The sequence below is a fragment of the Pan troglodytes genome, chromosome X (genome assembly GCF_028858775.2).
Source record: "Pan troglodytes isolate AG18354 chromosome X, NHGRI_mPanTro3-v2.0_pri, whole genome shotgun sequence".
Taxonomy (NCBI): Eukaryota; Metazoa; Chordata; class Mammalia; order Primates; family Hominidae; genus Pan; species Pan troglodytes.
The window spans coordinates 71,932,664-71,945,781 of NC_072421.2; the positions used below are offsets into that span (position 1 = coordinate 71,932,664).

At 45.8% G+C, this 13,118-nt stretch overlaps 1 pseudogene; it reads left to right on the top strand.

Annotated features, from left to right (window-relative positions):
• The first annotated feature begins 538 nt into the window (after positions 1-538).
• Positions 539-11,461, top strand: LOC473879 (ATP-dependent RNA helicase DDX3X-like; annotated as a pseudogene).
• The last annotated feature ends 1,657 nt before the right edge of the window (positions 11,462-13,118 follow it).

Below are 13,118 nucleotides of genomic sequence, written 5' to 3' on the forward strand. Positions count from 1 at the left end.
ATAATTACAAAAATTAGAAATGCCAGTTATCTCCAAAGGAGAAAGAACCCACACAAGAATTCTGGCACCATGAAAAATGTGAATGTTGTGTCACCACCAGAAGATCACACTAGCTCTCCAACAATGGCCCCCAACTAAAATGGAAACTCAGAAATGTCAGCTAAAGAATTCAAACCATGGATTGCAAGAAAACTCAAAGAAGATGTTCAAGACGAGATTGAAAATCAACAAAAAGAAACTACTAACACGATCCAGGAAACGAAGGAAGAGATAAGCACCTTAAAAAGAAATCAATCAGAGCTTCTGGAATTGAAAAACTTACTTAAAGAATATCAAAATGCAATTGAAAGATTTATCATTAGACTAGACTAGACCAAGCAGAAGAAAGAATTTCAGAGCTTGAAGACTGGCCATTTGAGCTAACCCAGTGGGGTGGGGGTGGGGGGAAATAAAGAAATAATTTTTAAAAATGAACAAACTAGGATATTTGGTCTCATACTTATGGTGGACGACCTTGATTTTCCACTTCTCTTCAGGGATGAGTCATGTGGTGGTAGAAAATGCCCTCGACCTGGAGGAGCAGTTTGCTCATCTGGACCTGAACTCCTCTGATAAACAGAGTGGAGGAAGTACAGCAAGCCAAGAGTGCTATATACCCCCTCACTTAAGGAACAGAGAAGGATCTAAAGGATTCCATGATAGACAGTTCAGATTGGAGTTGTAGCAAAAATAAGGATGCATATAGCAGTTTTGGGTCTCGAGATTCAAGAGGAAAGCCTGGTTATTTCAGTGATTGTGGAAGTGGATCAAGGGGAAGATGTGATGATCCTGGATGGAGTGACTATGATGGTATTGGCAGTTATGGTGACAGAATTGGCTTTGGCAAATTTGAATGGAGTGGACACAGTCATTGGTGTGACAAGTCAGATAAAGATTATTGGTCAAAACCACTTCCACCAAGTGAATGCTTGGAGCGGGTACTCTTTTCTGGAGAAAACACTGGGATTAACTTTGAGAAATATGATTATCTACCAATAGAGGCAAACAGCAGTAACTGTCCTCCACATATTGAAAATTTCAGCAATGTTGACATGGGAGAAATTATCATGGGGAACGTTGAGCTTGTTACGCGTGTCCGTATAAGAGACCACTTGAGCAGGCTTAGTGTGAGCAACAAGGCTGTTTATTCACTTGGGTGCAAGTGGGCTGAATCTCAGAAAGGAGTCAGCAAAGGGTGGTGGGATTATCATTGGTTCTTGTAGGTTTGGGATAGGCAGTGGAGTCAGGAGCAATTTTTTGTGGGCAGGGGATGGATGTTACAAAGTACATTCACAGGGGCAGGGGGGAATGTTACAAAGTACATTTGCAAGGGTGGGGAGGGTGTACTGTCACAAGGGCGGGGAGGAATGTTACAAAGTACATTCACAAGGATGGGGAATATCACAAAGTACATTATCACAAGGGCAGGGGAATGTCACGATGGCTTGACCATGGTGCGGCCAGCTCAGAGGACCTTATATTCCCGTCTTTTTATGTTAATAATGAAGAAATAAAACAAGAAAGAGTAATGAAAACTTGAGGTGAAAATTTTGGGGGCGGTATGGAGGGGTGATGGGCGATGTTTCTCAGGGCTGCTTCAAGTGGGATTAGGGGTGGCATGGGAACCTAAAGTGGGAGAGATTAGACTGAAGTAAGATTTTGGGGTAAGGGGTGATATTGTGGGCTTGTTAAAAGCAGCACTTGTTATATAGAGTGATTAGTGATAGCCTGGATGCAGTTTTGTAGGAATTGAGAGATTAATCGGAAGACAAAAGGCCCGAATAAGAGATGGAGGAAGATAGGTATTACAGGACTAATGATTGGAAGAAGCCAGGATACCCAGTTAGAGAGTGACCAGGTGGGTCCAGCATAATTAGTTGCCTGATTAGTGAGTTTTTGAGCTCTGTCTTTGAGTTTTTTGATGTTACCATATGCCAGGCCAGATTGATTTAAGTAAAAACAACACTCTTCATTAAGAAATATACAGAGTCCTCCTTTTTCAGCAGTGAGTAAATTGAGGCCTTGGCAGTTCTGCAGGACAACTGCAGCTAAAGAGTCAACCTGGGCTTGGAGGACAGATAAAGCTTGTGATATATCTGTAATGCTAGCAGAGAAGTCATTAGAGAGGCTGCGGAATGCTGTGACAGAGGTTGAGATGCCTGCTATTCCAGTTCCAAGTGCAAGAGTGGAGGCAGAAAGTCCTAGACCCACAAGCAAAGGGATTAGTGAGATGACTCTTTTTTGTCATGTTGGTGTCATGAGGGGGACAGGCAGTTGTTCATTCCCATCTACAAACTGGATTTTGGGAGTAAGGAAGACTAGAGTACATGTGCCCATCTAGCTGGCAGGTAGGCACATGTAGGTGGAAGAGCCACATAAAAAGAAGAGACCTTGTGTCAGGCAGAACTGGAAATGTAAAGTGAAAAGGTGAGAGGGTGTACTGAAAGAGGAGTCCTGCACCCCAAATCCTAGAGATCCAGCAAGGACAGCAGCTGTTAGAGGTTGTAATGGGGATTGATGGTGCAATTGTGTAGATGAGAGGTTTGGTTCTCATGGTATATGAGAAAGAGCATAGTGTCTATGAGTAACCTTTCACTGCTATTGATGGGGCTGGGTATAAGCAAGCAAGAGGAGGGGTCAGGAGGAGAGTCAGATGAGCAAGCGGAGGGTAGCCAAGGATGGAGTGAGATGCAGGGTAGGTGTCTTCCTAAACCATAGTGACTGTCAATGTTTTTTAGTTTGTCAATAATGATAGAGGGCTTATCAGCAATGCGAAGTTGGAATGCTCCCATCTGTTTGGTAATGTGTGTGGCTGGGTTCTGGAGATAAAGAGTAAAGGAACATTTGGACAGTGGAAGGTTGCCTAAAGGGATTCCAGTAGGCTGTGGTCAGGAGATGCAAAAAGGAGCAGCAACAGGGATAGTTGTTTGTGTGGTTAGGGGTCCAAATTTGGGGGGGGGTGGACTTGACATAATGAGAAAGGTACCATAAGTAGATGCGGAGAAGTGTGGCAGCTTGTTGGTGCGAAATGTCTGGGGAGTTCTCACCAAATCTGTCTAGAAAGTAAAGAAGTTCCTCAGGAGGGTAAAGATGAGGTAAAGGAGGTTTGGAGGTGCAGGGAGACAGGAGAGGTAGCCCAGTCGGCCTGTAGAGCGGGGACTTGTAAGAGCAGGAAGAAAGGGAAACACATAGCCAACAATTCTTTGCTAGAGAAGGATTGGAGGCAGTGAGGAGAGAGCGGGTGAGATTGATAGTATGCTGGAGGTAACCAGGGAGAGGTAGAGAGTGACTGGAGAATGGGGTCAAGGATAAGAGTAAGTAGAAAAGTAAAAAAAAAAAAAGGACTTTATCGGGATAGAGGAATTGGAGTGTACCTTGCCACTGAAGAGCTTCTATCCACTCCCAGAGAGAGTTAAGGGTGGCGGTTTGAGGTAAAACCAGGAGATATCAGTTATGATGGTTTGGAGGAAAAGTGTAAACTGGCAGTGTAAACAAGGGCAGGGCATTTATGAGTAGTTGAGAATGGTGAATAGGAGTATGACTAGACAGAAGATAGTAGGGATGACAAGTTTTTGGGGCACAGTCCAAGTAGTGGGGGTGACTGTGTAAAGCCCTGTTGCAAAAAGTAGGGTAAGGATGAATAGACCTAATAGAATGAAGGGATATATTAGGCTCATAAGGGTTATTACTGTTCTTCAGAAATGCAAGTGAGTTTAAGGGAAGCAGGGGAGAGTACTTGCGATTTCCAGGAGGAAGAGGAGAGATCAGGCTGGCTGTCTGGCGGACACAGCTTTATTCTGGAATGGTGAACCCAATACAGAGGGTCCTGCAGGCAGACAGCAGTTGGGGTACTATAGATGACTAAGCAGGGTCCAGTCCATCAAGGTTTGAGGGGTCATATTCTTAACAGGAACTGATCATCCAGCTAGGGTGTCTTCATATTGCTGGGAATCTGGAGTAGGCAAGAAAACATTAGCAGCCTGGCGAATTTCCTGTCTAGCCTGCTGGAGGACCAGAAGATAGTCGCCTAGAGGGCTGGTGTCTGTCAAGAGGTTGGGGCCCAGCAAGAAAGTACATCCGTATGAAAGTTCAAATGGACTATATCCTGTAGCTTCTTGAGGATAGGCTCTAATTCTAAGGAGGGCAAATGGTAAAAGTGCTGTCCAGTCTTTTTTAAGTTGGAGGCTGAGCTTGGTGAGGTGTGTTTTTAAAAGACCATTAGTTCTTTCTACCTTTCCCAAAGATGAAGGATGGTAAGGGGGTATGAAGTTTCCACTGGATGCTGAGAGCCTGGGAGACTGCTTACGTGACCTGACTAATGAAGGCCGGTCCATTATCAGACTATATAGAGGTCAGAAGGCCAAACCGAGGAATTATGTCTGACAGAAGGGAAGAAACGACTGTGGTGGCCTTCTCAGACCCTGTGGAAAAGGCCTCTACCCATCCAGTGAATGTATCTACCCAGACCAAAAGGTACCTTAGTTTTTGACTTGGGGCATATGGGTAAAGTCAGTCTGCCAGTCCTGGGTTGGGGCAAATCCTCTAGCTTGATGTGTAGGAAAGGGAGGGGGCCTGAGATATCCCTGAGTGGTGGTAGAGTAGCAGATGGAACACTGAGAAGTAATTTCCTGGAGGATGGATTTCCATGATGGAAAAGGAATGAGAGGTTCTAAGAGATGGGCCATTGGCTTGTAACCCACATGAAAGAGGTTCTGAAAGGATGATAAGATAGAATGAGCCTGTGAGGCAGGAAGGAGGAATTTTCCTTGATCCAAGAACCATTTGCCTTGAGTAGGAATGGATTAATAGGTAATAGTTTCATGAGTAGGAATGGATTAATAGGTAATAGTTTCAGTGGGAGAATAGGTGGGAGTGATAGATGAGAAGGAAGAAAACTGGCTGTGAGGGACAGATGTGGGAATACTAGCTGCTTCTTTTGCTGCATTATCAGCATAAGTGTTGCCTCAAGCAATGGGATCTGGTGACCTCTGATGCCCCTTGCAGTGAATGACTTCAGCTTCTTTGGGCAGTAAAGCAGCCTTAAGGAGGATTTTTATAAAGGCAGTTGATGATGGAGGACCCTTGTGTAGTGAGAAAACCTCTTTCTGCCCATATAACAGCATGGTGATGTAGGATGTGGAAGGCATACTTGGAATCAGTGTAGATATTGACACATAGTCCCTTTGCAAGGGTGTGGGCCCAGTTTAAAGCAATGAGTTTGGCTTGTTGAGAGGTAGTGGAAGGGGGCAAGGCAGTAGCTTCAATGACAGATGTGGAAGACACTACAGCATAGCCTGCCCTTGCTGGTGACTGATGATTGGGCCTTGAAGAACTATCATCAATAAACCAAGTGTGGTCTGGATTAGGAACAGGAAAGAGGGAAATATGGGGAAATGGGGAGGATGCCACATGGATTAGGGAGATACAATCATGAGGTTCAGGTTTGGTGCTGGGTATAAGGTGAGAGGATGGGGTGAAGTCTGTGCCAGGAACAATGGTAATTGTGGGAGTTTCAATGAATAGTGAGTAGAGTTGGAGGAGTTAGGGGGTGGAAAGTATATACACCAAGTGTGAGTAGGAAAATAGATGTTGAAAGTTATGAGAGCTGTAGAGAGTAAGTGGGGCATGGTTTGTGAGCTTGAGGTCCTCCAGAAGTATTGAAGCGGCAGCTGCTGCTGCACGTAGACATGAGGGCCAGCCTAGAACTGTGAGGTTAAGTTGTCTGGACAAGAAGGCTACAGGTCATGGGCCTGTATCCTGTGTAAAAACTCTGAATGCACAGCCTTGTATTTCAGCTATATGTAATAAGAAGGATTGGGACGAGTTAGGGAGTGCTAATGTGGGGACTGTTTCTAGGGTTGTCTTTAAGGAATGAAAAGAAGAGTGGGGAAAGGACTTAGGTCTATGGGGTCAGTCAGGTTTCCCTTTGTGAGTTTATATAGTGGTTTAGCTAGGATGGCAAAACCTGGTATCCAAAGGCGAAAGTATCCAACCATGCCTAGGAAGGAAAGGAGTTGTTGCTTTGTAGAAGGGGTTGGAGTTTTTGGAGATTAGCTGTACACAGTTAGCAGGGAGAGTATGTGTGCTTTGATGAAGGACTCTGCCAAGATAGGTAATGGATGGGGAAGAAATTTAGGCTTTAGAGGGGGATATATGACACCCCTTTGAGAATATATGTTGAAGAAGCAGGAGGGTATCTTTTTGGGAAGATTCATAAGAGGGGCTGCAGGCCAGGCGTGGTGGCTCACGCCTGTAATCCCAGCACTTTGGGAGGCCGAGACAGGCAGACCACAAGGTCAGGAGATCAAGACCATCCTGGCTAACATGGTGAAACCCTGTCTCTACTAAAAATACAAAAAAAGTAGCCGGGCATGGTGGCGGGCGCCTGTAGTCCCAGCTACTCGGGAGGCTGAGGCAGGAGAATGGCCTGAACCTGGGAGGTGGAGCTTGCAGTGAGCCGAGATCTTGCCACTGCACTCCAGCCTGGGCAACAGAGCAAGACTCCATCTCAAAAAAAATAAATAAATAAGAGGGGCTGCAGAGGAGAAGGTCGTCCACATATTGAATAAGGTGAGAAACAGATGGATGGAAAGAAAGTAGATCATGAGAAAGAGCTTGACTAAAGTAATGGGGGCTGTCTCTGAAACCTTGTGGCAGTACAGTCCAGGTGAGTTGCTGAGATTGGTGGGTGTCAGGGTCAGTCCATGTGAAAGTGAAAAAAGGTTAGGATGAGGGGTACAAAGGAATAGTGAAGAAAGCATCTTTGAGGTCGAGGATGGAATAATGAGTTGTGGAGGGAGGTATTGAGGATAGGAGAGTATATGGGTTTGGCACCACAGTATGGACAGGTAAGACAATTTGGGTAATAAGGCGAAGATCCTGAACCAACCTGTAAGATTTGTCCAGCTTCTGGACTGGTAGGATAGGGGAGCTGTAAGGAGAATTTGTAGGCTCTAAAAAGCCATGCTGTAACAGGTGAGTGATAACAGGCTTTAGTCCTCTTAAAGCCTGTTGTGGGATGGGGTACTGGCATTGAGCGGGGTAAGAGTGACTAGGTTTTAATGGGATGGTAAGGGGTACCTGATCAGTCACCAAGGAGGGAGTAGAGGTATCCCATACTTGTGGATTAAGGTAGGGAGACATGAGAGGAGGATTCAAAGGAGGCCTTGAATCAGGTAAAAGGGCAGCAATGAGGTGTGACTGTAGTCCAGGAATAGTCAGGGAAGCAAGGGAAGCAGATAATTTAGTTAAAATGTCTCGGCCTAATAAGGGAACTGGGCAGGTGGGGATAACTAAAAAAGAGTGCATAAAAGAATGTTATCCAAGTTGGCACCAGAGTTGGGGACTTTTAAGGGGTCTAGAAGCCTGGCCGTCAATACCCACAACAGTTACGGGGGCAAGGGAAACAGGCCCATGAAAAGAAGGTAATGTGGAGGGGGTAGCCCCCGTATCGATTAAACAGGTTATGGACTTACCATCCACTGTAAGAGTTACCCAAAGCTCGGCATCCGTGATGGTCCAGGGGGCTTCTGAGGCGATCAGGCAGCATCGACCTTCAGCTGCTAAGCCGAGGAGATCTGGGAAGGAGTCGGCCAAGGAATGTTGGGTTTGAGCTCCAGGAGCTTTAGGAGTGGCAGCGATGTGAGTCAGACAGTCTGACTTCCAGTGGGGGCCTGCACAGACAGAGCCCGACTTAGGAGGAATCCTGGGCTGCTGGCACTCCGAGGCCCAGTGGCCAGGCTTTTGGCATTTGAAGCAAGGTCCACAGGGAGGTTTTGAAGGAGCCCCTGGGAGCTGTGGCTTGGATGTTCTGAAGGTTTTGTATGCTGGAGACGTGGTTGTGGGTTGTCTTACAGTGGAGGCAAGTAGCTATAACTGAGAGATACGTTGCCGCTTGGCGGCTTCTTCTCTGTTATTGAACACCTTGAAGGTGAGGTTGATTAAATCCTGTTGTGGGGTTTGAGGGCCGGAATCCAACTTTTGGAGTTTTTTTCTAATGTCAGGAGTGGATTGGGTCATAAAATGCATGTTAAGGATAAGGCGGCCTTCTGGTCCCTCTGGGTCTAAGGCTGTAAAGCATCTAAGGGTAGCTGCTAAGTGGGCCATGAACTGGGCTGGGTTTTCATCTTCACGTTGGGTAGTTTCCTTTAGCTTGTCATAATTAACAGCTTTGTATGCTGCCTTTTTGAGCCCCTAGACTAGGCAGGAGACCATGTAATCTCACCTAGCTATACCTGGGGAGTCTGTGTGGTATTACCAATGGGGATCCTCTCAGGGAACTGCCCTGGTGCCCTCTTGGAGGCCTGGCTTATGAAGCCGGCAGGTGTCTGCATAGGACTGGGCTAGAGAATAAACTCTTTCTCATTTATCTGGGGGGAGGGTAGAGGTCAGGATGACATTTAAGTCACTCCAGGTTAAACTGAAGGACTGAGTTAGATATTGGAATTCCTGTATATATTTATTGGGGTCTGATGAGAAAGAGCCAAAATGCTGACTGATTTGGGAAAGGTCTGATAGAGAAAAAGGCACATGTACCCTGACTATGCCTTCAGCTCCAGCCACCTCTCTAAGAGGAAATTGTTGGGCAGGTGGGGGAGAGCTAGTCGCGGAACGAAACTGTAAGCCAGACCAGGTGTGAGGAGGGAAGGTAATAGAAGGGTTATAGGGTGGGGAAGCGGAGGCTATGGAAGAATTGGGACCTGATTCAGCCTGGCAAGGAGCAGCCGGGGGAGAAGAGAGGTAAGAGGGGTCAGTGGAAAAGGAGGATTCAGAGGACTCTGAGTTTGGGGTGGAGACAAGAGGAGTGGATGGGAGAGAAAGAAGGAAAATCTGGGACAAGTGGCATTGGGAGCAGAGACTAGGGAGGGAATGAATTGTAAAAAAATGCCTGGACATAAGGCACCTCGGACCATTTGCCCATTTTTCGACACAAATTATCTAGGTCTTGTAGGATAGACAAATCAAAAGTGCCATTCTCTAGCCACTTGGAACTATTGTCGAGTTTGTACTGGGGCCAAGCAGTATTACAGAAGAAAATAAGATGTTTAGGTTTTAGGTCAGGTGTTAGTCGAAGGGGTTTTAGGTTTTTAAGAACACAGGCTAAGGGGGAAGAGGGAGGAATGGATGGCAGAATGTTGCCCATAGTGGAGAAGGTAAGTTTAAAGAGGAAGGTAGAGACACGGAGAAATGGAGGTGGCAGCTACAGGCTTCCCGTAGGCATCCCTGACTGAGTCCTGGGCTGTAATGTGGGTGAGCAGCCAAAGCAGGCATCCCCACAATTGACCTGCCACCAAGAGAATATGGGTGAATGATCAAGACAGGTGTCCCCACGGTGATCAGACACCAAGGGAAGACTGTCTTCCCAAGTCCGTGACCAACATCGGAGTTTTTGAATGCACAGATAAAGTGTGTCTCCTTTTTGTCTCTACCAGGAAGGGAGAGAAACTGAAATTGAAAGGAGAGAGATTGAAGGGAGGCAATAGAGGTTAGGTAGAGAGCGAAAACACCGCTTACCCGAGTGCAAATAACTGCTTACCAATTTGAAATTGGTGAAATGGTCCTTGGGCTGGCTGGTCTGATGACCTGAGGTCGTAGGTGGATCTCCTCACAGAGGTAGCATGAGGACAGGGGACCAGTCTCCTGAAGGAGTTCCCCTGTCCCGGGTCTTCGGCACCAAATACTATGTGTGTCCGTATAAGAGACCACCTGAGCAGGCTTAGTGTGAGCAACAAGGCTGTTTATTCACTTGGGTGCAAGTGGGCTGAATCCAAGAAAGGAGTCAGCAAAGGGTGGTGGGATTATCATTTATTCTTATAGGTTTGGGATAGGCAGTGGAGTCAGAAGCAATTTTTTGCAGGCGGGGGATGGATGTTACAAATACATTAACAAGGGCGGGGAGGGTGTATTGTCACAAGGGCGGGGAATGTTACAAACTACCTTCACAAGGATGGGGAATATCACAAAGTACATTATCACAAGGGCGGGGGAATGTCACGATGGCTTGACCATGGTGCGGCCAGCTCAGAGGACCCTACAGAGCTTACTTACTATACTCATCCTACTCCACTGCAAAACATGCCATTCCTATTATTAGGGGAAAAAAAGAGACTTAATGTCTTGTGCCCAAGCAGGGTCTGGGAAAACTGCAGCATTTCTTTTACCCGTACTGAGTCAGATATATATAGATGGTCCAGGAAAAGCTTTGAAGGCTGTGAAGGAAAATGGAAGGTATGGATGCCATGAACAATACTCAATCTCCTGGGTTTTAGCCCCAACAAGAGAATTGGCTGTACAGATATGAGGAAGTCAGAAAATTTTCATACCAGCCTAGAGTTCATCCTTGTGTAGTTTATGGTGATGCTGATATTGGTCAGCAAATTCAGGTCTTAGAACATGGATGCCACTTGTTAGTAGCCACGCCAGGACGTCTAGTGGATTTGATGGAAAGAGGAAAGATTGGATTAGACTTCTGCAAATACTTAGTGTTGGATGAAGCTGATAGGATGCTGGATATGGGATTTGGACCTCAGATACATCTTATACTTGAACAAGACACTATGCCACTGAAGGGCATTCATCACATCATGATGTTTAGTGCTACTTTTCCTAACGAAATACAGATGCTTGCTCGTGACTTTTTGGATGAATATATCTTTTTGGCTGTAGGCAGAGTAGGCTCTACCTCTGAGACTATCACACAGGAAGTAGTTTGGGTGGAAGAGCCAGATAAACGGTCATTTCTGCTTGATCTCTTAAATGCACCAGGGAAGGATTCACTGACTTTAGTGTTTGTGGAGACCAAAAAGGGAGAAGATTCTCTGGAGAATTTCTTACACCATGAAGTATATCCTTGTACTAGTATTCATGGAGACCAATCACAGAGAGATCGAGAAGGAGGCCCTTCATCAGTTTTGCTTGGGGAAAATCCCAATTCTAGTGGCTACAGCTGTGGCAGCATGAAGACTAGACATTTCAAATGTGAAACATGCTTCAATTTTGATTTGCCAAGTGATATTGAAGAATATGTGCCTTGTATTGGCTGTACAGGATGTGTGGGAATCCAGGGCCTTGCCACCTCATTTTTAATTAAAGAAATATGAATATTACAAAGGATTTGTTGGATATTCTTATAGAAGCTAAACAAGAAGTGCCTGCTTGGTTGGAAAATAAAGCTTATAAACACCACTACAAGGGTGGTATTCATGCATGATCTAAAAGATTCAGTGGAGGATTTGGTGCCAGAGACTATTGACAAAGTAGTGGTTCCAGCAGTTCTGGCTTCAGTAGTAGTCATACAAGCAGCAGCTGCAGTGGTGGAGGTGGTCATGGCAGCAGCAGCAGATGTGGTGGAGGTAGCTATGGAGGCTTCTACAACAGTGATGGATGTGGAGGAAATTATAATTCTTGTTATAAGAGTTATTAAGAGCTGGGCGCGGTGGCTCACGCCTGTAATCCCAGCACTTTGGGAGGCTGAGGCAGGCGGATCACGAGGTCAGGAGTTCGAGACCAGTCTGGCCAACATAGTGAAACTCCATCTCTACTAAAAATACACAAAAAATTAGCCAGGCGTGGTGTTGTGCACCTGTAATCCCAACTATTTGGGAGGCTGAGGCAGGAGAATCACGTGAACCCAGGAGGCGGAGGTTGCAGTGAGCCGAGATCGTGCCACTGCACTCCAGCCTGGGTGACAGAACAAGACTCCGTCTCAAAAAAAAAAAAAAAAGAAAAAGAAAGAGTTTTTAAGAAATTATTTTAAGCAGATAAGAAAAGGGGTCCTTGGGAAGTTTTTTTTTTTTCTTTTAGAGCAACTCCAGAAACGTTTCCTGTCTAGCAGGAAAGCTGGGCCAGCAAGCTTTGATATGCAAATACCGGCCATTAGAAACTGGGCCCACCCAAACATGGCAATTCCTGCAGTCTTATTCTTGCCCTGGCCTCCACATGTGCCTGGCAACACGGCCGCCCCACATATCCACACATGTGTAAAACATCATGGTGCCCTGCATTTGCATATTAAAAGGCTAGGGTGGGAGGGCCAGTTTTTTCTCAGGCTACGTGAATGACATGCTTGGTCAAACCAATCCCCTGAGCCCTATCCAAATCAGACACCACGTCCTCCAGCCTCCTCATATAAGCAGCCACTTTTCTATCACACTTGGGGTTTTTCTCTTTGTTCGAATCCCCCTGCCTTCTGTCTCTGTACGGGGAAGCTGTTTTCTTCTTCCTTCCTTCTTTCTTGTCTATTAAACTCTCTGCTCCTTAAAACGACTCCACGTGTGTCTGTGTCATTTTATCTAAATTGACACAAGACTAAGGACCCTGGTGTTCCTCCAGTCATCGGAGCCATATCATTTTGATCCATTGGCCAGGAAACTGAGGTACAGCCTTTGTTGGAGCGGTAAGTAAGGGAGTGAGCTTAAAATCTGTTGCATCATTCACAAGGTGCTCTTGGCCTCTATATTAAAATAAAATTAGATAGATAAACCCAAACTACTTTCTGTGTGATATTCTCAGATGTAGAGCCTACTCTGCCTACAGCCAAAAAGATATATTCATCCAAAAAGTCATGAGTAAGCATTTGTATTTCTTTAGGAACGGGCATGCATCAGCCTAGTACATACACAGCGTTGGCTGCTGTACTAAAGACTCAGATGTGAGGCTTGCTGGTGAGAACATGGAGAACCCCCCAATACCCATGAGTACTGGGAATGTTGGCCATGTTTTGAACTAGTTTCTTTTCATTGCGTGAGGCTGGGAAAAGTTCTGAGGTAACTGAGAATTTCTGGCCAGGGGACATACTGGCATGATTCAAAGGCCTCTGGACCAGACCCAGCCTCCAATAGCCTGTTCCGGGTGTGTGGCAGAGAACCCTCAACTATACCGTTGCAAAACTCTTCTTCCTTCTCTATCTGTGGCATCTTACTCTTTCTCTGATTGAAATGTGCAGGGATTTTTACAGCCTAGGAAAGAAATCCTGTTAGGCAAGATCAGGAAAATGCCTCTAGAAACAGTTTTCCCCATTCCTCTGCAGTGAAGTTACTCGCTACCAGGTCTCTGGCAAGCACATAGTATTTCTAAGCTAA